Source organism: Piliocolobus tephrosceles, chromosome 6 (assembly GCF_002776525.5).
Source record: "Piliocolobus tephrosceles isolate RC106 chromosome 6, ASM277652v3, whole genome shotgun sequence".
In the NCBI taxonomy this organism is placed as follows: domain Eukaryota; kingdom Metazoa; phylum Chordata; class Mammalia; order Primates; family Cercopithecidae; genus Piliocolobus; species Piliocolobus tephrosceles.
This window is the reverse complement of record NC_045439.1, coordinates 52,644,190-52,671,915: the sequence shown is the minus strand read 5'-3', so window position 1 is coordinate 52,671,915 and position 27,726 is coordinate 52,644,190. Positions and strand designations below refer to the sequence as shown.

The 27,726-nt window shown below is 43.7% G+C and overlaps 1 protein-coding gene across 2 annotated transcripts in view; it reads left to right on the top strand.

Moving 5' to 3' along the window:
* SAMD4A (sterile alpha motif domain containing 4A) overlaps positions 1-27,726 on the top strand; it is a 226,924-nt gene that overhangs the window by 109,117 nt on the left and 90,081 nt on the right. The window lies entirely within an intron of this gene.

The window sequence follows — 27,726 nt, the reverse complement described above, 5'->3', positions numbered from 1 at the left end:
ATTTGTTTTCATATTCCTCCTGTGGCTGTTTTCCAGAACACTGTATTCCATGCTTGGAAACGATTCTTTATCCATCATATCCTTGCTGAAGAGTAAAGTTTGCCCCACAGCTGTCTGACAGCCAAGTCACCCCAATTTCAATGGGAGCAGCACACGTTTGTCCAGAGACATAATTTGGCTCTTTCACACTCAGGCCTAAAGGGCCTGTTTAATATATTATGTAAGAAAGAATGAGATCATATAAATAGTCCTGGCTCCTACCTTGCACCAAAAGTCATCCTTATTTGGTGCTTCCAAAGTTAGAAAACAATACAGGCAATAAAACATTCTCAGGATCACAAATAAATAATGGCTGCCTTGTACTCAACCATGGGTTTTGTGACGGCAGCGTCAGCATAGCGGGCTGCCTGCTGCTTTTAGCACTGGAAATTTGGACTGGTTTCATTTAACCTCTCAGCTGCTTAGAAGGAACACTCTGGAAGTCCAGTGAATTCTCACCTGCTATCGGGATGCCCAGGCATCACTGGGACAAAGCTGTACACCGAGGCCCTTGGGTCCTGTGGGCAGGGGTGGGAGGGCTCTGCAGCCCTTAGGAGGGAGCAGCAGCCCAGCCCCAGCAGGCCGTCCACAGGGCCTTAGGCAGCTGAGTCTAAGGAGAGATAGCCTAGCACTTCTCCCAGTCATCTTATTGGCTGAACTGAAGGGAGATCAAATTTCGGTCTTCTGTCTGTGTAAACAGTAATGGCCATTGGTCTTAAACTTCAGACCTCAGCTCATAGATCTGGTTTGGTTTATTTTTGAGAACTGAGCCCTGGAGGCCACTCTTCCCTACTTTCTGAAGCATTTGATGCCTCTATCTGAGCATGGAACCTACTCTGAGTCATCAGATGCCACGCTTGGGGCACATACAATTAAGTCGGGGGAGTGATGAAAATTCATTCACTTCTCTCCTCTGGGACCTAAATCCATTTTAGCATTCCACTTGAATCCAACAAGGAATGCCAAAATATTAAAGTGTGGCATTCTCATTCTTTTCTCTGGAAAGAAGTGTTTATGCAAAGGAGGCCTAGGTCCCTGCAGAGTCGGCAAGAAGCCTGGCAAGAGGTTTGTCTCATTTAAGAAGTAAATATATTCAGTGGCAGCAGAGATACTGCCAAGTAAGTTTATTCCATTTTTAGGTAGAGAAGGGCAGGAGTTTTGCTGCTCCTTTAAGTTGCTTTTTGCTTTTACATTTTTTGCATGAGGTTCTCTAAAAAAGTAAGACTGTAAAAGCAGCTTGTTCAAAACTTGACCTCTTCAGCTGCCCAAGAATTTGTGAAACAAAAGAGAAGGCAATGGATAATTGATTCTCTTCTCTAAAGGCCCTTCTGACACTGAGTAGTTACTGGTGTGGTTTCTACCATGCAGGTGTTTAGTCTCTGCCAGCAGGAGGACACAGATGGTGTCTACCTTTCTACAGATGTCTTTAAATGTCAAAGACATGAGAAGAGAATCTATTGACATTCTTATCATTGTGACAATATAGTAGATCCCTTAGCATTACCTATGCCCTAAATGATACTCAAATAAGCGGGTTAGGGGAAGATTTTATTTTATTTTTGAGACAGGGTCTCACTCTGTCACTCAGGCTGTAGTGCAGTGGCATGATCACGGCTCACTGCAGCCTCATCCTCCCAGGAATCAAGTGACCCTCCCACCTCAGCCTCTTGAGTTCTGGGACTATTAGGCCCGTGCCATGATGCCCAGCGAATTTTGAAATTTCTTTTTTGTAGAGATGAGGTCTCACTGTGTTGGCCAGGCTGCTTTCGAACTCCCAGGTTCAAGCGATCATCCCACCTCAGCCTCCCAAAATCCTGGGATTACAGATGTGAGCCACTGTGGCTGGCCCAGTAGGGAGAGATTTTTTTAAAAAAAGGCAGAAGGCCAGGCCTCATGCCTGTAATCCCAGCACTTTAGGAGGCTGAGACGGGTGGATCACCTGAGGTCAGGAGTTCGAGACCAGCTTGGCCAACCTGGTGGAACCCCATCTCTACTAAAAATACAAAAATTAGCCGGGTGTGGTGGCAGGTGCCTATAATCCCAGCTACTCAGGAGGCTGAGGCAGGAGAATCGCTCGAACCCAGAAGGTGGAGGTTGCAGTGAGCCGAGATTGCGCCATTGGGCAACAAGAGCGAAACTCCGTCTCCAAAAAAAAAAAAAAGGGCAGAGAATCCCCTACCATGGAGAGCAGCTTATTTGATGACTAACAAGTCACAGAATCTTTGAAATTTTTGCTTTAGAGTCAAACTTTAAATTTATTCCTTAGCCATGCTTTAGGTCTGACTAAGCAATAGTTATAAGAACATGAGAACCAATGTTTCAGCAGTGGAGAGCTTCAAAGTCTTTAATTTGTTACTAAATGTGAGATTTAGGAAGTGTGTGATTTAATTGAAATGATTGCTTCTGGTAGAATTCAATAGAGTTGTCATATCAAATTAAGTTTTATCAAATTTCACCAGATAGGGATATTCACCAGCCTGGATATCAACACGGTATGTGCTTACCACATTTTTGAAAGTGAGGCAAGAGTCACCCTGCAGTACAAATGAGATTGCCTTAATTGGCTTGTTTTAATACTCTGTGGTTATGGTGACATCATAGCTCCCGCGAACAAGTGAGTAGTTTGTTAGGAAGATCTCATGGTAGAGAATCCTTGCTCGTGAGGTTTGGAAAACTCAGTTCTTCAGTCAGTGTCTTGCACAGGCATAAACCTTAGCCTAAATATAGAAGGCTAAAAAAGAATCCTTCCATGGGAGGGCTCCCTTAAATTAGCTCAGTTAATCTATTCATCTGTGTGTGCTGACTCGTGCCTAAACATTAGAGGCCAAATCCAAAAAAAGAAAAAGCAGGGCCACAACTCGATACTAGGAAAGATGAAGAGCAACTGAGTATGATCCTGAACAACTGAGTATTCAGGAGCCCCTGAATACCACGGCAGCTCCATATTAGATCCGAGATACACTGGCTCCCGACAGTCACCCTAGGTATTTCACCTCTCATTTTGGTATTAAAAGTGCCTTTGGCATATTCAGATATCTCCATTTTTCATGGTTGCATTCAGTTTTCAAATCATTGTATGGTATTGGTTTCAAACAAGATCAGAAGTTCTAAAAAGATGTTAACCATTTGATGCTTTTAGTACTTTCTTTTCTTTTCTTTGTGACAGAGTCTTACTCTATCACCCAGGCTGGAGCGCAGTGGCACAATCTTGCTTGGCTCACTGTAACCTCCGCCTCCCAAGTTCAAGCGATTCTCCTGCCTCAGTCTCCCAAGTAGCTGGGGCTACAGGCATGAGCCACCACACCCAGCTAATTGTTTTTGTATTTCTAGTAGAGACAGGGTTTCACCATGTTGGCCAGGCTAGTCTCAAACTCCTGACCTCAGATGATCCGCCTGCCTCAGCCTCCCAGAGTGCTGGGATTACAGGCGTGAACCACTGTGCCTAGCCTGCTTTTAGTACTTTCAATCTTTCCCCCTTGCCAGGAAATTGCTAGCCTTCTAATATTATTTAGTAGGTGGTCCAGGATGACACTGCTTTAGGCCTTCATCTCATAAACACAGTAAGCAATTCTCAAGAACGTGTAGGGTTAAAGAGATTTGGACTCCAATTTCCAAAACCGAAATGGCAGCAGGGAACATGACAGGATGCAGAAGAGATCCCCACAGTCTGGAGCCTTGCATTATGCATTTTGCTTCCCACTGAAGCCAGAGATCCATTTTTATAGTCAGGTTTGTTGTTCCTGCTGAAACACGGCACATGCTCTGCCTGAATTCTGGCCATGTGTTTCCCTCGTTTAGTTATCTAACTTGTTATCTCCTAACTTCCCATTTCTCTATGAAAGTCAGGTGGTGTAAGACACCCAAAGAAGAAAATCAGAAAAGGAGAAGGTGTTTGGAAGTGGTTCAGAGGTAGAGTTCTGTGTGTTAAGGGGGCTGTGGAACTGTCCTTGGAAAAGCTATTTTTGATCCTAGCAGTTTTACTACACTTTGTAATGTTTGGGCAACCAAATTGTTCATGGTGTTAGAATCGTTGTAATTGGATGGATCTATGTTATTTTGCTATCTTCAGAGAAATGAATTTTATGAATATTTCTATTTTAAAAGAACAAAACAACAGCAAAAAACAATCCCTATTACCCTAACTCCTCCACGGACATAGTATTCTAATGTGGTTTATTCCTGAAACTGACTCATTCAGCTTTTCTCCTGGAAGTTGTCAGAATGTACGCCTGGTTAATGGAGAAAATCAGTGCACTGCCCAGGCTGCACAATGCCATGACTCATTCCTGGCATTTCAGAGGCTTTGTAATGGAAATCGTAGTTCCAAGCTACAGTTCTTACCAAGTGGATATGTGAATGTTAATGAAACAAAGCCAAAGTCTCCGAGGATCCTGCAGAACTCTCACCATAGATGCGGTGTTTGCTTGACGAAACAAAGGTTTTTGTGGGGCAGATTGTTCCTCTCCATAACCCACACATGCTCGAATAGCACAATGTTGTTTTAATTAGTCTTATAAAGCATAGTAAAATATTTGGCTTTGAAGAAAGAAGAATATTCTCTCCTATGTTGGAATTGTTTTGTTAAAAGGGCATTTTTGTCTGTTGAATTAGTCTTTTGGGGTTTACACTAGTATCTGAATCCTTTCTAAATAGCTTCTAATGTTCTTCAGCAATTTGCATTCATTCTTTCTGTCTATCAATCGTAAAGGAAAAGAAATATCTTTCTTTCCCAACGCTAGGTTCATGGCTGAGGCTCCTACAACAACAGACAGATTTTAACAAGAGAAAAGCATATAAATTAATTTAAATATAAGTTTTGCATGACATGGGATGCTTCAGAAAAGAAGACCCAAAGAAACAAAGAAATCTGCATATTTTTATGCTTAGGTTTGATAAAGAGTGCACAGTTGTGCAGAAGTATGATTGGGGGACAAAAGGATGTGATCTAATGGTAATAAACTGAGGGGAACTTAGCAAGGCCTGTTTGTTCAGATTCTTCTTGGCATCTCTGTGTCTTTAAAAATAAGGATGTTCCTTTCCTCCAGGTATAGGGAGGGTACCTCTAGAATGAAGGTTTTAGGACCTGCCTCAGGGGAGAAGGGAGGAGAATTTAAAAATGACCTTCCTAATTCTGCTGTTTTCTCCAATACCAGTGTGTCATATTTTGGGCAATCACCATTTATCATTGCACGTGTGTGTGTGTGTGCGTGTGTGTGTGTGTAGGTCAGGTGGGGAGGGATGTGGAATATATGATCTTTAGGGAAAACATGGATAATTGAAACCCTGCTTAATCGCAGCCTTTTATGCTACCTTCTTCTGGACTCAATCTTGTCTCCAAACTTCATTCAAATGCCATTCCTCTTTCTCTGTGCTGTGTAAGATTTAAAAATAGTAAATAGCCAAGAGATAGACAGCAGGGAGAAGTGGGGGAAACAAGGAAGACAGACAGTTCGAACACTTATGTTTTATTGACTCGGATTTGGATTTTTGTGTATGACAGACTGGTAGGACTTTGGGGAAACTTACAGATACACTGGGTTTTATTTTTCTATCATTTTTGGAAATTGGAGCAATATTTAAAGTTGTTTTGGGTGATTCTAATGTGTCTACAATGCATTGGACCAGGAATATTCTGGAGCTGCTATAAAGCAGACATTTAGAAGCAAGAGAAGAGCATGAGCAGTATCCCTTATCACTTAGCCACTTGATTCTGATCCTGGCTTCTCTAACAATAGCTCCTTGCTATGTGCTCTCAAAACACAAGTGCTAATATTATAAGAAATGAATTATATGAAAAACAGTTTAGTGTTTTCTAAAAATGCTGAAAATATCAATCTGCAACCAAGAACGTGTAAGCATGTTCTCCCCTTTCCAGATGATGCGGGATGCCAGGCAAAGACCAAATTTCCGTGGCTACCCTGACGCCTGCATGGGAGTGGAGGCCTTAGCTTATAGGAGTGAAGGTCTTTAAACGAGGGCATCTAAAGTGAATGTCTCTTGTTGTACCAGTGCTAAGTCTTTAGATGCACAAACCGTTGTTTTCCATGTCATTCTTTGGAAGTGGCAGGTGATGGAAGAGCATTATGTGTATTTTTTAATATGAGGAAACTGAGGCATAAGAGATTACATTCCCAGAGCTAGAGCCTAGTGCTTGTGTCCCTGAGGTCCTGTCTGCAGTTGGGAAACAACTCTGAACTGACCCCTTTTGCATTCCTGGTCTCTGCACAGTAACCCTTCCCTCTGCTCATCAAATCCATTTCAGAATGTGTATACAGTAATCCTTCTGTTTGAAAGTCTTCAAAATTTGACAAGAGGATTCTGTCTGGGCCTAAGATAGGACATGATGGGATAATGACCTTGAGGATTTGGAAGCAGTATGATCGCGGGACAGGTGTGTGCATCAAGAAAAGATGGAGCATGTGTGCTCACAGTCCTACTGGGTCTCCACTCCCTCATCTTCAGATCATGGGTGGCTCATGCCCCGTTCCCCCCACCATTTATTCCCGTGTTGTGTCTGTTGGAAAAATCTCACCGGCTTGCCTGAGGTCACTACATTTTTCTTCATACGGAAATCTTTTCTTAGGTTCCATGTCGTTGTAGACTAAGAACTATACAAGTGAAAATTAACAGTATTGGTTTTAATACAACTGCCAGATTTTCTATTTGAAAAAAGTCACTGCTCAGAAAATAAATATTATTAAAACAATCCATGGTGAATTGGGCCTTAATTGCCACTCATTTTTGAACACATCTGCAGTGGAGTTGCTTCTTGTCAATGTGCTGTAATTTTCAGGTCTACCACTGAAAGAGAGATTGCATATGTTTCTGGACTGTGAATAGATGATGTTTACGGTTGCAATATGGGTATTGGGACTGTTCTTTTCCTGTGTCATTACTTTTTGATATGTTTGTTTTAAGGGAAAATTAATGAAATTTAAGTTACTTAAGTTTGGCCATATTTGTTAAATATCCTTTTCTGAGAAATTGAAAAGTGACTATTAGTTGAAATAAGATCAAGAAACTTCCAGCGTATTTCAGCACATTCCTCAGTTTATACTGTTAAGGTTTTAAGAAAGCTTAAAGGAACCAGCATCACTGGTAGTTAATAAAGCAGTTTATATTTTTACTTTATTTTCTTCAGAAGCTGTTGCCATGTAGAGTAAAAGAAACCTCATGTTGTTAATCTTTTCAGAGGACACGGCCAGTAAGAGTGTTGTTATTGTTAGATAATCATAATGGTACGTTCTGGAGTCTCTTCTCCCCTCACCCGACACACCCAATTCACTCCCACCCTGCCAGTGGAGCCAGAGAGAGAAGGATAAAGCAGTATCTTATTTGCTTTCAGAATTTGATTCTGTATTGCTTTGGAGACATGCTGGGATTTGCTCTTAAACTATTATTAAATTTCTAATGTCCGTCAAGGTTTAGATTCCTTTGTAAGAGAACCAAGAACATAAGTGAAACTGTCAGGCTTCACTGTACAAACCTTTCTTCCAGCAAGCATCAGCTTAGCCTCAGCAGTGAGCCGACGGGGGACCAGCTGTTGGGCTGGGAACCAGGAGTTAGGCTACAGAAAGGCCTCCCCCAGCCCCCCTAACCTCCCAACCACCATGTGTCACTTAACCACGAGGAACCTCAGTTTCCTCACCACAGTCCCACTTGTCTTGCATTTGAGATGTGATAATGTTTAGAAAGAGATTTTGCCACCTTTTAAAAAAAGTACTCCACAGATGATAGATACTAATAAATCAGATGTGAAAGCAGAGATTAAGTAGGTAAATGTGATTGTGCATGTATGCATTGATCATTATGCTTATGAGACACTGATTATTTTACTTTATTTATTTTTCTTTTTGGAGATGGGGACTCACTCTGTCACCCAGACTGGAGTACAGTGGCATGATCATGGCTCATAGCAGCCTTGAACTCCCTGACTCAAGCAATTCTCACACCTTGGCCTCCTGAGTAACTGGGACTACAGGCACGCACTACTAGGCCTAGCTAATGTTTAAAAATTTTCTATAGAGATGCAGTCTCCCTGTGTTACCCAGGCTGGTCTCAAACTCCTGGGCTTAAGTGATCCTCCCACTTTGGCCTCCTAAAGTACTGGGATTACACGTGTGAGCCACCAAGCCCTGCCTTTTAGAAAACTTTTTTATTTTAATTCGCTTTTTGATAGAGCCCCAAATGAAAAATATGCAGGGAGATGAGTTTAGCAGGGCTTAAGTTTAAACGCAATAAGAGTTGGAACACTCCCAAAAGATAAGCAGTATAAGTAAGCAGTGACAGACCACTGCTCCGGAGGATGGAAAGATTTATGACTGCTGCAATATCCCACTTTAGGAGGAAACGCAGAGCCATTGAAGACAGACCACAAAAGAATTACGCTATCCTAACATGCAGTACCTGGGTCCAGGACTGGCCTTACAGAGTGTAAGGATGAATATTATGAACATGTGCCTGAAGTAGGTATTTCATTAAAGTAGTGTGTGATTCAGGAATCTCTGGATGAAGAAGAAGCCCTGTTCTTATCCCATAATGTTTGGGTTGTGGCCTTTAATGTTTGGGATTGTGGAGAGTCTGCTGTGTGCGTGGAAGAATCTTGAGGTATGAGTTTATAGGGGAAGAGTCCATACGTCACATTCCCCTGAATCAAAAAGCAACAGAAGTAGCCAGAACTTGCTCAGTTCCATGTCGGCCTCCTGTCTCTACTGTTTCATTCCATGTTCACTCCTCTGAGACCTTTCTATCTTCCCTGAACCATGCCTGTGTAGGAGGCAGTCACAGAATAATAAGGTTTCCCTGTGGCCGTTGAACACTGGTACCAATGGTAGCCACGTGACAAGCACACCACTTCATCTGGGTCCCAAACTCTCAACCAGTGCCCCTCTGCACATATCCCATTGAAGGCTCATTTTGTGAATCTGATATTTCCCAGTTCCTGATAACCCCGTTGATAATAATGGTTGCTAATCCTTGTCCATACCATATTTGAAGCATTTACTTACACATACCTCAGCTTGTTCCAAAAAGTATTTAAGAGGGGAGTTTCTGAGCACATAATCAAGTCTCCAAGGTGTTCTGCTCTGTATCTGCACTCTGACTATGGCTGTGTCCTCAAAACAGTAAAAAGATAATGCAATGGAAGATAAACATGTACCAAATTAAAGCATAAAAGGAAATTGAGGCCAAATTCCTACACTATCAACATAGGCCAGCCCTGTTTTTCAGGCATTCAGTGACTTATGCAATGCTGTATGTAATAGGCCTGCTGAAGGAAAGGAAATGAACGAACAAGGATAAACACTGATTTTGGTGTTACTGGCACCTGAATAACCAACCCCATGTTCCCCCCAGCCAGCATATTGTTCTCTCCCATTGCTGGCTGCCGTGCAGTGCTCCCGTCACGTGCTGCCGGAGGGGGCCCTCCCTGGAAAGCTGTGTGCCCCAAGGTGCCCTGCCTGGTTCTTGAGGGACAGAGTGTGTACTGGCACTCTGGGCTTCGTGGGCTCGGGCTCCATTATGTACAGGTCTGCAGGATACCAAGGGAGGGCCATCATCTCGCAGTTGTCTCCTTTCCAGGTACCCCTGAAGGGGATGAAATAAGGGGTGGCATTGGATCTCAGGATGATCCTTGTAGGGATGGCTGAAAATGCAGGTGCAAGTCATTGTGAGACAGGATAGTATCTGAGCCACAGGACCATGCCAGGGTTAGTGAGAGTCATGAAGACTCTCGTTTCTGTCTCAGAAGACCCAAGTGGTTGGCAGTGATGCCTGGAGCCCAAGGCAGTCACATAGGATTTCTAAGATCATGACTAAAAGGGCTAGTTCCAAGAAGGGTTGAGGAAAAATGCTGGTCATGAGATCAGGAGTCCAGAATGACTTTTTTTCTATCAGATCTCTAACCATCCATTCATGGAGAATCACTCCTGAGCTTGATGTATCCCTACATCAGACCCTCCACACACACAAACTCATCCCCTTCCTGGCAGAGCTCTGAGTATACTCCTCTGTCTCCATAGTTTGGATCAGAAAATGTAGATTCCTTCCTGAGGACCGCCTGTCTCATGAAGGAGGAGAAGGTGGCACAGGAGTCTTTTTAAAAGGATTTTAAAGTGATCGTTTGAGCCATAAAGAAACCAAGTTTTTATTCTTCAAGGCAAAAGGCTTTTTCAAGCCGGGTGATGAAAGTCTAAATTGCTCTACACAGAACAGGAGGCATGTTTCCAGATAGATCCAGGTGGGCACAGTCTTAGTGAGGGGTGGATATATGAGATCATCTGTATGGGATCCCAGAAGCCAAAAGACTCACATGAAAGGGAGTTTTCAAACTCCATCATTTCAAACTCCCAGCAAAATATTGCCATAGAAAAGAGTTTTCCAAAGTCAGTGCATTACTGGCTCAGATATTAATAGAAAATCAGGAGTCAAGAAAAGGAAGAAGGTAGGGATTTTAAAGTCAGGCCTGGTTTTAATTTATTTGTGGTTATTCTAACTAGTAAGTGAAACACACTCCCCGTCTGGTGCCCTGTCCCAGGCACAAACTGCTCACCCATCAGAAAGGAATTAATTTTTTTCAAGGGTGCTACCTTAAAGCCATTAGTTTAGCAAATTAACTGATATTCCTAGAAAAGCTCCATGCTTGTGCCAATAAATATTTACCAAGCTAGTGACACCTCTAACAGCACCCCCAAAACGCTGGGCCACTTCCAAAGGGGGAGCAGCTTACTTTCAGGAAATGGATTACTCACTTGTGGAATGAGACCAACACCCAGGCTACTCAGTTTCAACACACTTTAAAATGCAAAAGGGAACTTTCCTGCCTCAAGCTTTCAAACCTTTTCCAGATGGACCAAGGGAGGCGGGTGAGCCCATTGTGGTACCCAACAGGCCTAGCTTAGGCTGGGGCTGCACACATCTAGCTGCGCCTCCCATCCCTGCCCTGCCCACCGTACCATGAAGGGAGTTACAGACTTGTGGTGGGTTGCTGATAAGAGGCATCCCTGAGGGCCTGCCCTGTTTCCATTGGCCAGACGCCCCCAAGAAACAGGAAATCTATGGAAAGGGCGTAGTGTGCTCAGCTGGGTGCCGCCCCCTCCCCCAGATGCTGTGGCTAGTTTCACTTCTCAGCTGCAGCTGCCCACAGCTGTCTGGGGATAGAGCAGCAGCTGGGTAGTAGGGTGGTGGCATGCTTTTTATTCTTCTAGAGCGGGCAGGCAGCAGGCCTGCTTTGTGCTGCGTTTGACTTGGGGGTTGAGCCGGGTGCCTCAGGGCAGGACCTGGAAGGAGAAGCTGAGCGCAGTCCACTATTCAGTTCTGGGCATCAGGTTTTCAGAGGCATTAAGTGTAGCAGAGGAAGATGGCCATGAAGCTGCAGGGGGCTGGAAATCATACCACCTAAAGATTATTAGAAAAAACTGGGGACTGTTAGCCTGAAAAAGATTTAGGTGAATGGCTATCTTCCCCTAAAGGGAAAGTAGATTTATCTTTTTGTATTTTTGTATCATAGTAAAATATACATAACATAAAATCTGCCATTTTAATCATTTTTAAATATACAGTCCTGTGGCATTAATTACATTCACAATGTTGTGTGACCATCACAGCTATCCATTTCTAGAACTTTATCATCATCCCAAACAGAAACTCTGTTCCCATGAAATAATAACTCCCCATTCTTCCTGCCCCCTCAGCTCCTGGCAGCCACCATTCTGCTTTCTGACTACTCAAGGGACCCCATAAAAGTGGAATCATACAGCATTTGTCCTTTTTTGTCTAGCTTAATTAACTTAGCACAGTGTCCTTGTGGTCCATCTATGTTATAGCATGTGCTGAAATTTCCTTCCTTGTTGAGGCGGAAGAGGGTTCCGTTGGATATATATTCCACATGTTGTTTACCTGTTCATCTGTTGATGGACGTTTGGGTTGTTTCCACCTTATGACTTCTGAATAATGCTGCTGTGAACATTGGTATGCTAGTACTTGTTCATAGATTTTTTTTCTTTGTGGTTGCAGAAAAACTGATCTTAGCCAAATGGTTAGAAGTTGCAGAGAAGCTGATTGTGGCTTCAGTCACCCAGCTCTCTTCAGTGGTGGAAAGGCTTCCCATGGTTGGGAGTGGTGTACTTACCACCAGAACAGAGAGAACCAGAAAATCTCTGAGGTCCCTTCCATCTCCAGAATTCTATGATTTTCAGGCAGATTAAGGTATGCATCCCAAGGGTAACATCTGGAGAAAAAGGAATTGGTGTCAGATCGGCTTCAGTTTCCTGAGGGAGGCAGGAGGGAAGTGGGATGGTAAATTATCTACCAGTCAGGAGAGGTTACTTGCTAAACTATCTCTGGCCTGGACTTGAGATCAGAAACTGATGCTGCCGTGAAGCTCATACAAAGGTCCTGTGTCGTCTCAGGGAGATCTTTTCAGAGCTCCAGTGAAAGCTTTCTTGTACTCTAGCTTCCTGGTGGGTAGGGTGGTGAGTCCAGATTTCTCAGCACAAATCCCTCATGTCTGCCTAGAAAGAAGGGATGCCTTTAGGGGACCCGAGCCCTGTCTCCATGCAGGTTACTCTGAATGCAGGTGAGGGGGTAGGTAAATATGGGGAGTGCTGGGTTGGGAAGTTTCAGGAGTGAATGTCAGCTGAGGTGGGGATGCCCTGGCTCCCAACACAATTAGCTTCATTCTGCTACAGTTAGGGGTTTTCTTATCATTAGTCGGGAAGGCCTAGCCAGAGAATTCCAGTATTCCAGAGCAAGTTTAATTGTGGGTGATTTCATTCTGCCCTTTTTATGTTGAAGCCAGGGCCTTGCGTCATATAACAGTGAATTCAGGGAGATTTTTATTTGCATGTGAATCATAGCTTTTCCAGCTGAATGTCACTTACTTGGAATTTTTGTCTGATTTTGTTTTTGTTTTTGTCTCTTGGTGTTTTTCCATCAGGCTCTTTGGCTAACCAGAAAAAAAAAAAAAATAGAGGAAGGGCTCAATCTGACTGAAACAGGGTTTGAGTTGGCAACTCAAAAGGAGAGTATTATGAATGTGAAAAAAAGAAAACAGATGCTTTATTTTGCTTTGAGGGAAGGACCGAAGCCAAGTCCAATTGAGAGCTCTAATTTGGGAATAGTGTTATTACAGGTCATTGGGAGTTGGTTACGCGCTAAATTGGGAGGCCAGTCACATGAGGAGGCAGCAGAGGCAGATCACATGGGGGACGGTTGGGGCCTTTTACAATGAAATTTTGTTTTATTTACTACACAGTTGAAATGTACTTATGTCATTTTGAGAAACCAAGTCAACTTATTGGCTGGGAGTTGCTCCCTGCCCTGACCCATCAGTTGTTTGATAAATGAGCCAGTTCTTCCAATCTTTGTGCTTTCCAGGGCTTGATTTGGCAGTGGGATCTGTGCAATGATTTGTGGAGCTGACCCGGTGGTAGGGGTTATACATCTGCCCTTCACCTGACTGACCCCAAGGGGCTTGCTCTCTTCTCCAAAGGCTCTACCCATTTTAGACCTCAAGGTCAAGACATCAGAAAACTCCTAACATTATATAAAGAAGTGATGATCTTTGTTTTTTAGATTATCTTCCATTTTCTCAGCACTGTTCCTCTTAATGTCTTGCAAAATAAGAACGAGAAAAGATGGATCCTGCCCCGCCATGGGCAGTTATGAACCAAGTATTTCTTCTTACCCCAAAACTGCAGACTGTGGATGTTTTGGGCATCTTGGGGAGGACCAGGAAGGGTAGTGTGTGGTCAGCTGCTGATTTTCCTTGAAGAATCAAAGTTGGCCTTCTCGGTGTCCACAGCCTTGATTAGTTAGCTGTGTTTGAAATAAAAAACAAACAAAAGAAGAATATCTAGAATTCAGTTCATTCATTCCCAGTGCAAACAAGTTGTGCTCATGCTCCTAAATGGGATATGTTACTAAGCCGGTGACACAGAGCATCTGGGCCGGCAATGCTTGTGATCGAGGTTAGGAATAGAAGGTGTATGGAAACTTTCTATAAAAGGCAGCCAGGTCCCCTGGACAAGGGGTCAGGAAGCTCCAGCACTGTTCACGGTGGCACCAGGGCATTACTGCATGATTTGGGACAAGTTTCTCTGTGCCTTGGTGTCCCCTAAGTGCCATATTGATTTGGGGGAGCGGGAAGGTAAGGACCTCAAGAAATGTTTGAGATGTAAGATGTTAAATGTTTGAGATGTGAGATGTGAGATAACTGGAGGGAGTGTGATGTCACAGGAGCTCAAATCAGGGCCACGTGTCCCTGAACGGGGCTAGGCTGCTGTCCCTTCGCAGGCATCGCCCTCTGTGGCTGATGCCTCTGACATCACAATGCCCAGCCAGACACTCAATAATGATGAGCTGTGCCCAGTGGACACCAGAGGAGGGAAGAAAAGGAAAAGGATAAAGTGGAGAGGGAGGAGATGGAGCAATCTTTTATGTGATCATTCCATCAACTCACACATTTTTCACCTAACACCTGGTTCAACTGTAATGTGCTCAGCTCCATATAACCTGGACAGCAGCTGTGCCCTCACCCCCAAACTCAGCAAAATATTATGGTCCTCTAATCAAGAGAATTTTGCTCCTGTTACTGCATGTCTTGTGGGTTCATCGTCAGACCAGTGAGTTGATAACAAACTTCACCAAACGGCTCTCCGGAGCAACCATTTAGAGGTAACGTACTGGCTCTCACGCCCAGGCTTCTCTGGGCTTCTGCAGACTCAACTCTCCTGCTTGGAGCAGCAAAGAACTCTGGGGATTGTGTGGGGGTGGTTTGTGAGGGTGTGAGCCTGTGGTAAAGATGCGTTAAAACTGAAATTCTCACCTTCATTCGATTCATGAGCCAGCACAGGCTTGGCCAGACTTTGTTTATTCTTATGGCACTCTTCAAACCCAAACGGGCCAAATCGTGGCTTCCCTGTCTATCCTTAGATGCAGCGATTGCTGCTTTTAACTGGTTAGATTGCTATGAATAGAAAACTTAAGAGATCGGCCCTGTCTTAGAAATATTATGACATTTTGCTTATTTATTGTTGACTTAAAAAAAAAAATCCAACAACTTCCTCTAAAAATAGGTCCTTGCCACTCTTTGAACCTCTTCCTCCTGGCCTTTCTCCTGATAAGAAATCATGTTTCCCACCTGGTTTCACATCAGCCTTACTCGATCCTCCAAATGCTATCAATTGGAGGCCATGATTTTCTTGGGTTCTCAAATGTGAACCTGGATCAGAATCATCTGGGGGCTTGTTAAACACAGTTTTTGATTCAGTAGATCTATAGAGAGCGTCCCAGAAGTAGTTGTAGTTTTTTTTTTTTGTTTTTTTTTGTTTTTTTGGGGGGATGGAGTTTTGCTCTTGTTGTCCAGGCTAGAGTCCAAAAGGCACGATCTTGGCTCATTGCAACCTCCTTCTCCCGAGTTCAAACAATTCTTCTGCCTCAATCTCCCTAGTAGCTGGAATCAAAGGTGCCTGCCACCACAACTGGCTAATTTTTGTATTTTTAATAGAGACAGGTTTCACCATGTTGGCCACGCTGTCTCAAACTCCGGACCTACAGGTGATCCACCCACCTCGGCCTCCCAAAGTACTGGGATTACAGGCGTGAGCCACCGCGCCTGGCCCAGAAGTTGTATTTCTAACAATTTTCTAGGCATGCCCCTCCTCCACACTTTGTGAACCAGTGCCTTAGGGTTTTTGGGTCTCCTTCTCCTGTCCCCATCCTGTAGGAGAAAGCCCCATGGAGCGTGATCCTGGTCCCTTAGATTGATGGTGAGCAGCTAACAACTACTTAGTACTCACTATGGGCCAGATGATGGTCCCATGCTTTACAAAGATTAAGTAACTCAAACATCACCAATCGTAGGAGGTAGCCCATTTTCCAGATGAAGGAACTGAAGCACAGTGTGGTTAGGTGAATTGCCCAAGTTCACACAACTCACTTAGTGGAAGCTCAGACAACATGGCTAGCATGTGTGCTCTCATTCCCCACGCCGTATGGTCGTTCCGTTTTCCCCAAGTCACTTAGAGCACCTGATATTCCTACAGTTCTTGGGAGTGAATACGTCAGAAAGGAGCCCCCAAAACAACTGAATCCGTCTTAGGCACTAACAACCAGCGCCTTGGGCTCTAAGTGTCCAGGTGACTCGGCTACCCTACCTGTGACTGAGTAGAGGCAAGAGGAGGGGGCTCTTAGCAGAAAGACACTGGACATATGACCTGGTGAAGGCCAAGGGAGGGGTGTTGATGTGAAGATGCTGGGGACATCATCTGTGAAGACAGGCCAGCCTTCCCCTTCTGCTGGAGCCTCAGTGTCCCCTCACCATTCTACCCTAGTCCAGAGATTTCTGCTGTTGATACTTATCAGAGAGACACAAAAGTGAGGAGGAACAGATGTGCCATGTCATCAGCCATAATAGAAAAAGGACATGTATCTTTTTTTGACCAGGTTGGTCTAACAAGGCTGTGTGATCAGCACTGACCTGGGTGAGGGAGTAGGAGACACAGAAGTGGGAGGACTGTCCCCACCCTCAAGGAAGGTGAAGGGAGGGAGGGTCATACAGATGTGCAGGTCACTGAGCTCAATTGTGGTAGAGAAAAGGCAATGAGAGCCCAAGTGGGTAAATGGCATTTGGGGAGAGAGGTGGATTCTTCAACTACATCACAGATGATGATAGGAGCAGGAGGGGGAGGGTTCAGATGTATCCAAGACATATCTACAGCAGAGAGTATTTAATGATAAATAATAGTGATCTCATGTGAGATTCAAACAGCCAGAGGTTAAGTCTCCACTGGTATAGTGATAATAGACTAAGCTCTTTTTTTTTTTTCCCTGCCAAATAATGTGTTGGGTGCTGGCTGGAGGGCCTAGGAGTACTTTAGAAGATGGATTCTACTCCTTAGAGTGTTGCCTGTTGGTTCTAAAAATGGAGCCCTTCTCCAAGTATTTCTTTACCCCAGTGGTCTGATTCTCCCCTACATTCTTTGTGTTACAGACATTTCTATGGGAAAAAAACTTTCCCTATGGCTATCTCTGATACCACAAATGTCATTGAAAAGGACAGATCCTAGCACTAGGCCATATACATTGATAGGAACCAAAGATAGATATCTGATGGATTAATAAATACAACCACCTCCAAAGGTGATGGTATGAAGCTAGATTAAAATGACACAGTAGGCCACTGCTATCACTCCCAGCTCATAACCAGTGTGGCTAGAAGTTAGCTTTGTCTTTCTGCTCACTGGGCCATGTGTCTCAGACCCTGGGGTAGAGTTGAGGGAGGGCAGACAATGGTTAGTTTCCAAACTCCCTGGACATAGGGGCCCCTTGCTGCCTCCTGCATTCCTCTGTAGAGTTTAGAAGGTTTGTTTCCAGGAAGGAGCTCCTTCCTGCCAGGTTGGTCCTCTCTCCAGCTTCCCAGCAGTGCAAGATGCTTACAACACAGCCCGCAGGCCTGCCTGCGCCAGGCTGTGTGGGTCTGTAGACAAGGCTTGAACCGGTCCTCAACTCTGCCTCTGCGTCTGCTCCTCTCTGTCCTGGTGGGCCTTTCTCCTGCCCCTTACCTTTCCCTGCCTGAGCCCTCTTGCTGTTTTTGTGCCTGCCTTTGTTGTAGAATTCTAGATGATGACATGCCTGCAACTTGGAAAGGATGAGGCCCTTGTCTGGAAACGTTATCCCTGTGAGCTCTGAGCTCTTATCTCCTTCTATAGCATCCCCACCAATTTGGCCAAAGCCAAGGGCCCTCATCTGATCAGTCCTCCTGGTTCTGGTCCAGCCACTGAGCCCTGGGTCTACTCAATTTCATGGCAGGACGCTGAGAAGGAGGGAAATGGCCTCAGCCATTCTTATTCCTATTTAGAGAACTACTTTCTTCACCATCGTCCTTCCTGTCTGTTCTCCTTACCCACTGCCCAAGGACTTCAGCAATGAAAAGGTAGCTTCCCTTCTCAAAAAAAAAAAAAGAAAAAAGAAAAATCTGAATAATCTTATTCTGATTGCATCAATAGACCTACTAACCTGAAAACGAGTTTGGTGCACAAGTAACAGGTGAAAATCAGCTGCCTTTTACTGCTTACTGTTGCAGAAATTCCCTGGGTTGGCTGGCAGCTGGAGGGGAAGCACGAAGGGAGGTGTGTCTCTAGCTCCCTCTACAGGGCCATGCCCCAGGAGGACAGGAGAGCCAGGCTGAATATGTTCCAGGGTCACCCAACTCTGTCCTTGTACGGTTAGCCAGGCCTTTCTTTCCAAAAAGAGCATCAGTTAATTTGTGACTGTGGACTCGAATATCCTGCCTCCACAAAATTGTTCATCCTCTCCCCCATTGGATGACTCGTGTGTGTAAGTATTTTATTTCATATTTCATACCTAAATGAGTGATATATACATTTCACTATCAACATTGCTAACATGCATATTTTGGGAATATCTATATGCTGTTCCTTGGTGACAATATTTACATGGTTACACACCACACCACAGGGCTCTTACATTCACACTTACACTTTGGATCCCATCTCTTGAGTTGGGAAACTTTGTCTATAAGTTGTTGAGCAACTTCCTTGTTATTTGAGAAAGCATGGGACCCAGTAACTTCACAGTTCACAGTCATGTAAAGATATAGAATGGCTCCCTGGTGTCAGGGGTGGGATGTGTGCACTCTAGCCCTTTCCATATTTCCTGAGGTGTATAAACCTGTTGTGTGGCATGGCTGTTCCATTTGCTCCACTGAATTAAGCATGAAACATTCTTTCGTGATTCGATCTGTTTATACTCATCCCAAGATACTCCTCTGTTGACCGGACATTGGCAAGGATGCTGGCCTGGGAGTTCTTTGTGAAACATTATTGCAGTTAAGCTACGTGGACAATGGTGTGCTGCTTTTGGGACCCTCATGTCTAGAACCTCTTGTGCAACAAGGCCTAAATCTAAGCGTAGAAGCTGAAAGCACACTTTTCTCCTTTGCAAGGTCGGCATGAGGATTGCTAATTCATTATTTTAAGATACTATTGGAGTGTCACTTTGTGGTGTGTGGGGTTTTGGCAGTGGTGGTCTGGAGTGTGAGGGCGGCGCTGAAGGATAGAGAGTGGGAAAGCTTCCTGCATTTAGAACACTTCCAGCCTCTCCTCTGAGGGGTTTTTGGTGTAAAACACTAGTCGAGTGTGGTTTACAAGAATGTGTCTTGTGTTTGTCGAGTGAAGTAACATTTTTTTCACCTCTAATTTATATAACTCTTAGGAGACCCATTCCTATGAGGTTTTATTAAAACATAATCACTTAATGTCCCCCCCCCGCCGCAAAAAATCAGATATATAACAGTCTTAAACCCTGTTGACATTGCTTGTCTTTCCTTCTTCAACAGATGTTTGCAAGAGTTGTATTAAATATATTTCATTCTTCTGTCTCAGCCTCTCAAATCTTTTTCATGAAGATTACTTTAATTGGTGTCAGTTACAATCACAAAAAGCACCCATTTTGCTTTTGTTTTCTAGCAAAAAACAATGGGTAAACTTTCCATCTTAAACAGAATATTGAAAAGGGGGAGGTAGTAAAGATTTTGAAAATTGAGCTAATCATTTTATTTTCCTCTTTTCCATTTTCCTGTTTTTATTCAATGTTAAAACTAAAAATAATCAGAATACAACGAAGTTGAATGAGAAAGGGGTGATTGAACAGTTTGTGTGTGATAGTTGGTACCTACTATTGTTTATAGGTCATGGTCATCTATTCTATCTTAAGCCTTCCATTTAAAGGAAACTTCTAGGAAATAACTAACATTTTGAAGAAATCCAAAAGACTATTAAAACACTATCAAACAAAAGGCCATAATTAGCTGGGCTCAGTGGCTCATGCCTGTAATCCTAGTACTTTGGGAGGCTAAGGCAGGAGGATCATTTGAAACTAACCTGGGCAACAAAGTAAGACTCCATCTCTACAGAAAATACAAAAATTAGCTAGGTGTGGTGGTACATGCCTGTAGTCTGAGCTACTCAGGATGCTGAGGTGGAAGGATGGCTTGAGGCTAAGAGGTTAAGGTTGCAGTGAGCCATGGTTGTGCCACTGCTCTCTAGCCTGGCAACAGAGCAAGTCCCTGTCTTAAAAAAAAAAAAAATTGTAATTAATGAGGAATATTAATGCATGAAAAAAATGGAGACACCCTCATTACCCTTATAGAGCTTGCATTCTAATGGAGAGGGGCCAGCAGAAATAAGCATACTGTACAGCAGGTCACATGGTGGTAAGTGCTATGGAAGAAACAAAGCATGACCTGGGAATAAGGGAGTGTAAGCTGAGAGAGTGGGGTGGGCAATTTAAAATAGTGTAGACAGATAAGGTCTGTCTAAAGGTAGGAAGGTGACATTTGAGCAAAGACAGAGCTGAGAGAGGCTAAACATGGGTGTGGGGGAAAGTGTTATAGGCAGAGGAAGCAGCAAGCGTGAAGGTTCTGAGGCAGGCACATGGCTGATACGTTGAAGGAACATCACAGCAGCCAGGATGGACTGAAACAGGAGAGGGTCAGTAGTAAGGGTGGAGGCTAGATCATAGAGGGACTAACAGGCCATCATAAGGACTTTGGCTTTTACTCTGAGATGGGAAGCCATTGACAAGTTTGATCAGGGGAGTGACATGACCTACCTTCTAGTTTTAAAAGATCCTTTGTTATGGTTGATAATAGACTACTGGAGACGGTGGGGATATGAAGAAACATGGTGAGAAGTAGTCACATTCCAGATGTATTTTGAAAATTCAGCCCATAGGATTTATGGAGCGGTTAGATGCAGGATATGAGAGAAGGGAGTCAAGGATACTCCAAGGTTTTGACCTGAGCAACTGGAAAGATGGAAAGCCATCTGCTGAGATAGGAAAGAAGAACAAAGAAGCAGATGTGATGAGAGTAAGAGCAAGAGTTGGGTTGTAGACATGTTGACTTTGAGATCATCTGAGTGAGCATGGAGAGGATGCAGTTGGAATGTGAATCTGGGGCTCAGGGGAGAAACCTGGGCTGGAAATACAAACGTGGAGTTGTCTGCATCCTCATGGGCCAGAGGTCAGAACCGAGGCAGGTGGCTGGGGGAGCTGGCCTGGTTTTTGTGCCCTCTGGGAATGGCCAGCCTCAGACCTCCTGACTGGTCATGGCCAGGAGGAGGTCAGAAACCTGAGGGTGAGTCCTAACCCTAATTTGAGTCCTTGGCCGAGATCTCAGGACTAGTTTCCAGCTGACCTGGGTCCTTAAGGAGTAAAGGAGCACTCCTGGAGCACCCAGCTGTGCCGGTACCCAGGGAAAAAGTAACTACAGGAGAAAGTCTCCATGAAAGAGATGACCAGATCTCTACTCTGGAGACGTGAAGGGCTCATTGGAAGTATCTGCTAGGGCAAGAGGTACCTGGTTCTTGCCTTTTGAGGATGGTCAGATGCCTTTGAATGACCAGCACCTGACCTTCCTGTTGTCAGAAAAGACTAAAATGATCATAGTGGTCTATACAGTCCGCTACATAGATCCCTGCCTTTTCTAGTGAATCCAAGGGACAGTAGCACGTTGAAGTGATTTTTACCAAGTAACCAAAAGCTCTCTGTATTCGTTAACTATTGCTGTGTAACAAACTACTCTAAAACCTAATGACCTAACAACAAGTTATCTCTCAGTTTTCTGAGGGTCAGCAATTTAGAACAGTCTGGCTAGGTAGCTCTGGCTCAAGGTCTCCAACAAAGCTGTAGTCAAGAAATAAACTAGACCTGGAGGAGCCACTTCCAAGCTCGCTCACATGGCTGGCAAGTTGATTGTGGCTGTTGGCAGGAGGCCTGAACTCCTCCCCATACAGGTCTCTCCCTGGGATGCCTGAGCATCTTCATAATTGGTGTGACTGGCTTCTCCCAGAACAAATGAACCAAGACAGCAAGGTAGAAGCTGCAATGCTTTTTGTGACCTAAGGTCAGAATGTCTCCACTGCACACTGTTGGTCACATAGACCAACTCTCATTCAGTGTGGGAGAAAAGTACATAGGTGAATACCAGTAGTCTAGGATCAATGGAGGCCACCCTGGAAGCCTGCAATCACCTTCCTTGAAAGTAGGGGGAGGGTTTATGTCTTTTCAATCCTTTGTACCTTTTCAAATCACCACTTGCAGCTGTAAGGGCTCATAACTCCAGACTGGGTTCCCCATCACAACTGGTCGAATCCATACCACTAGCAGGGCTCCCACCAAATTATGGGGATTCTTCTCTGGTAGCCTCTAGCTCAAGAGGGTACCTTGGGAGGCAAATTCAAGTGCCGTGCCAACACAGGAATCCCACCATTTGCCATGTTGGTATTTTTGCCCTAATTTTTCAGGTGCCCTGGGCTCAGCTCACATCCCTACCAAATAAATATATGGTGTGTGTTGTTATCCACTTTTGAGTTGTACAGAGTTGCACTATATTTAGAAACCTTTAGTACATGATGTGTCTAGGACTGACTTTGTAACATACATTCTTCCAAGGAGCCTTTGACCATGTAAAACCCACCAATATTCCTTCCTTTTTAGCACATTAATTTCACTAGTACTTCTTCTGTGTGTGCATTTAATTCCTAGCCATTTCTTGCATGAGCAAATTGCCTAAATGCGCTTGTGAGAAACCCTTTTATGGTAAACGTTATTAAACTGAAAACAAGGGTATAATAAAATAGCAATTTAAGGGTAATTTACTAACAACTAGAGCCCTTAAGCATTGACATACCATTGTGTAGTAATAATACCAGACTTGGTATTTAACCACACTCTTTGTCACTCCAAAAATCATTGGGACAGTTTCCTAATCCTCATGGTCTTTAATTATAGCTCTTTTAATTTTTTTTTAACTACTCCTGTGTCACTGGCTTACAAATTATAAATCATTAACTTTTATCCACATAAAACATCCAGCAAACTGTTACATCTCTGCTCCTTATGCAGAGAAATAACAAAGAAAATATTCAGAAAACATACTAGAGGTGAGCTGACATCTCTAAACCTTGAAGTTCTTGCACTTAAGTTTTCCACTGTGTCCTGAATCAGGTGATATTGGGGTGAGTAATGGTAGAGCCTGGATCTCAGAAGTGATCAATTAATTGAAAATTCTGAGGCTTTCTGAATCTTCCCCAGGGAGAAGAATTTGTTAAATACAAATCTCAGCAAAGATTCTTTGCTCTCTGGAAGGTAGTGTGGATGCCACCAAGGCCAGTGGGCAGTTGGACAGGACCTAGCCAGTGTGACCAAGTCCCTGCATGTAGGGTCTGGCTTCCATTTGAAGGTAGAGATGTTCACACTTGTCAGCACCCTGGGGATACTCTCCTGGAAGACTGACTCATGCTAACTAGAAAGTAGGGAGGTAGGCACTGCAATGCTGGCTGGTTAATTTGCCACGAGGAGCCATCATCAGAGAGACCAGACGTACTCAAAGTCCATATAATCAGCACACATTGTCCCTGTTGGCAGGCCTCCACAGGAAGCCAAATCATAATCAGGAACTATGTATTAAGTTGCCCTGAAAAATCATTATCACAGATTTTGGAAATACCTCAAGTCTCTATGATCAGTTCATTCTCTACCTGAGGGTAGCTGGGGAGCTAAATCATGGTCCAAAAGTTGTTTGGAGAGTGGATAATCAGGACAGGGGAGGCTGAGGGAGGGAAATGTTTAGTGGCAACGGGAACTTCATGGGTCCGTGCCAGAATGGGAAAGACTTTGCCAGAAAGACTGATCTATTCAAACCCAAGTGGCTAAAACTTCCTTTTACCTAGAGGGGCAGTTGGATAGTGTACTAATTAATTTAGCAGCTTAAAACAATAAACATGTTACACAGTTTCTGTGGGTCAGAAATATGAGAGATTCTGGCTTAGGATTCCTCAAAATGGTATGTGGGCTGCAGTCCTCGAAAGGCTTACCTAGGCTAGGAGAACTGCTTCCAAGATGGCTCCCTCATATGGCTGGCAACTTGGTGCTAGGTATTGGCACGAGGCCTCAGTTCCTCACTACAAGGACCTCCCCGTTGGGTTGCTTGAATGATGTCACAACATGGCAGCTGGCTTTCCCTAGAGTGAGTACTCGGAGACAGCACAGTGAGGCCACAGTGTCTTTTATAACCTAATCCATAAAGTCACATGCCACCATTTCCCCTACCTTCTATTTACTGAAAGTGACTCACTGAATCCATCCTGCACTCAAAAGGAAGGGAATTAGGCTCTGCCTTTCAAAGAGAGGTTTGTCAAATAAATAGTTAACATATTTTAAACCATAATAGGTATCATTTACATTGTCTCTGTAACTCCTTTTTGTTATACTTCCGTTGCTCACCAACTCCTCTGATGATCCATGTACTCTATTAATACATTTATATGATGTTGATAACTATTACATATTTATATGTAATTCTATATCATATATAACTATAGAACATCTAATTATGTTATAAATATCAATATATTTGGCTTGTGGCCACGCTGTTGTAGCAGGACAGCCATTATGTATCTAATATCAAACCTGCCTACCTCCATTTTGCCACTTCACTAGCAAGGGGCCAGGGGCAAGTAACTTGGCCCATCTGTGCCCCTCTGCCTTCATCTGTAAAAGAAGGCTAGTAATAGGACCTACCTCATAAGTTTCTTGGGAGGATTAAGTGAGTAATTAAATGCACAGGGCTTAGAAGAGTGCCTGGCACTTCGAAAACATTCAATACTGTTGGCTCTCAGCGGTGGCGGCTGGAGTGGTAGCAGAAATAGTTTGATCCAGTAGGTGTAGTTAGTCCTCAGAGAGCAATCTGATTTCCATGTTCCCAGTGGTAGTAAACAAAAGCCATACTTGTCTTCCTGGTCCCACCATCCAAGCCCTGTCCTGAGGATAAAGGGACCGGGGCCAGCAGCCTCTCATTTTCCTTCCTCTTTGCTGTGCTTGTTCCTCCTCTGAATCCCAGGTTAATCCACGGCAGAGAGCGGTTACATGGAGATAACATGTTTAGTTTGTACTATGACTCCTATTTACATTTTGTTTTTGTTGCTGATTTTTTTTTTTTAGGCTGACCTTTTGTGGAAGGGTAGCATATCCAAACAGGGAAATGACCTAGCAGAAAGCTAGGGAGTTCCTCAGCCTCGTGAATTTTTTATTAGAGGCCATTCCTAATTTTTATCTTTAAATGTACATTTTCAAGGATGTACGCTAGCCACCTCTGATTACAGTAGGCTTACAACATAACCCCTTTTGCTTCTTGGCCCCTTTTGCTTCTTTCCAGTGCCTCTTGGGCTTAATGAATAGTTTTTATCTTCATGCTAAGCACATTCATCATGTAAAACATGCCTGGTATTTGCTGAAGATGAATTGAGGAGAAAGTTAGAAATGGAATTTTCTTCACCTCTCAGCGCTACTTTAAAAGGGAGGCTATACCTAGTGGAATGTGTGAGAGTTGTCTTGTGTCAGGTGGCAATTAGCTAAATATAGAGTCAGGGAGCTGGGAGGGACCTGCTGAGGTCATCTGTGCCCTCCCGCCAGCCTTCCCCATCTGAATGTCTCCAGCCCTGTGCTCGCCAGCTCAGTAGTCACCAGCCACATAAGGCTTCTAAGCTCTTCAGCTGTGGCTGGTCCAAGTTGAGATGTACTGTCCATGATAAAATACGTTGACATTTTAAGACTTTTAAAAGATTTTTAAAGACTTAATTCAAAAAACAGGAAAAATGCCTCACTAATAATAATATGAAATTATTAATGATGATTGATAATGAAGTGATAATATTTTGATTATTTAAATAAAATATATCATTAACATTTACATTACCTGTTTATTTTGTCTCTTCTTTAATATGGCTACTAGAAAGTTTAGAATTTTTTTTTTTTTTGAGACGGAGTCTTGCTCTGTCGACCAGGCTGCAGTGCAGTGGCCGGATCTCAGCTCACTGCAAGCCCCGCCTCCCGGGTTCATGCCATTCTCCTGCCTCAGCCTCCCGAGTAGCTGGGACTACAGGCACCCGCCACCTCGCCCGGCTGATTTTCTGTATTTTTTTTTTTAGTAGAGACGGGGTTTCACCGTGTTAGCCAGGATGGTCTCGATCTCCTGACCTTGTGATCCACCGGTCTCGGCCTCCCAAAGTGCTGGGATTACAGGCTTGAGCCACCGCGCCCAGCTGAAAGTTTAGAATATTATATGTGGCTTATGTTTTATTAGTGTTGGACAGTGCTCTCAAGATTATCTCACTCTGTTATTCAGACCCCCAGGGCAGAGACTCTAAAGCCTTCCTTGGTGATTTTGAGTCTTTCATTATTCTGGCAATTCTGTTCTTCTCCACATCCTATCTTAATCTCTCCTGCTTTGGTTTGGAGACTTCTACTTCAAATAGTTGACTCTTTGGCATCTCCTTATGAAATCCCCACTTGAAGTGAGTCAAGCATCTCTTCATATTGTTGTAAGCACAGTAAATGCATTTTCTTTTCACCTTTTGACTTTCTATCTCCTTGATCATTTTTAATGACTTCTTTTGGGTCATCTTCTCTATATTGTTTTTAAAAACTTGGTATCCCAAACCACCCACATTGCTCTAACATGAGTCCGACTATGCAGAGACAAGCGGAAGGAATTATCTCCATCATCAAGTACTTGACTGGCCCTTTTGCTACTTTACGTTATTTAATCCCACAGCACATGGAGGGGCAGATGCTATTTGTACCACTCTTGATAAGGTGGTTGGGGCTCAGAGAAGTTAAGTAACTTACCAAGGTTCTACCACAAATTAAGTGCCATGTCTGGGATTTGTACCCAGCTTTGCCTGACTCCAAAGCTTATGCCCTTTCATTATATACCATGCCTCTTTTTTTGCTGGTATTTTTCTTGAGATATTCTTTCCTGTAGTCTTGATAGGCATTGCAGTACAGGGTGATGCATTTGTAGCTTATGGTCAACAGTGATACTTGGGCTTGTTATGTTTGCACCTAGCTAGAATTGCTAAGCCCTTCTGCTAAATTCCAGAAACCCCTTCCAACCCTCCAGATACAGCATAAAAGCCAGCAGGACTGTCCAGCCCTAGCCCTTGTAGGGTCATCAGTGGGCCAGTGTTGAGATCTCCAGGTGTCAGGAATGACTTCTCTGACAATGAGCTTTCTTTCCTCTGGCCCAGAGCCTGTGAATAACTATCAATCCCAAGACAGGCTATTTCTCAAAGGCTAATCAAGGCAAAGCGCATTGTTTGTGTTTTGAGTGAGAGGGGACAGAAAGGATACTTCTGAGTGTGTTAAAAACAGATCTTCCCATAGCTCGAAACTTGAGGACATTATGCTCAGTGAAGTAAGGCAGTCACAAAAGGACAGGTACTGAAATACTGTATGATTCTACTTCTCTGTGGTACCTAGAGTAGTTAGAGTTTCAGTTTGAGAAGATGAAAGGGTTCTAGAGATGGATGGTAGTGATAGTTGCACACCGTTATGAAATGGTGAATTTTTTTTTTTTTTTTTTTTTTTTGAGACTGGATCTCCTCTGTCACCCAAGCCAGGATACAGTGGTGCAATCACAGCTCACTGCAGCCTCGACCTCCCAGGCTCAAGCCATCCTCCCACCTCAGCCTCCAGAGTAGCTTGATCTACAGGCACACACCATCCCACGTGGCTTTTTTTTTTTTTAATTATTTGTAGAGATGAGGTCTCATTATTTGTAGAGATGAGGACCAACTCATTGCCTAAGTTGGTCCCTAACTC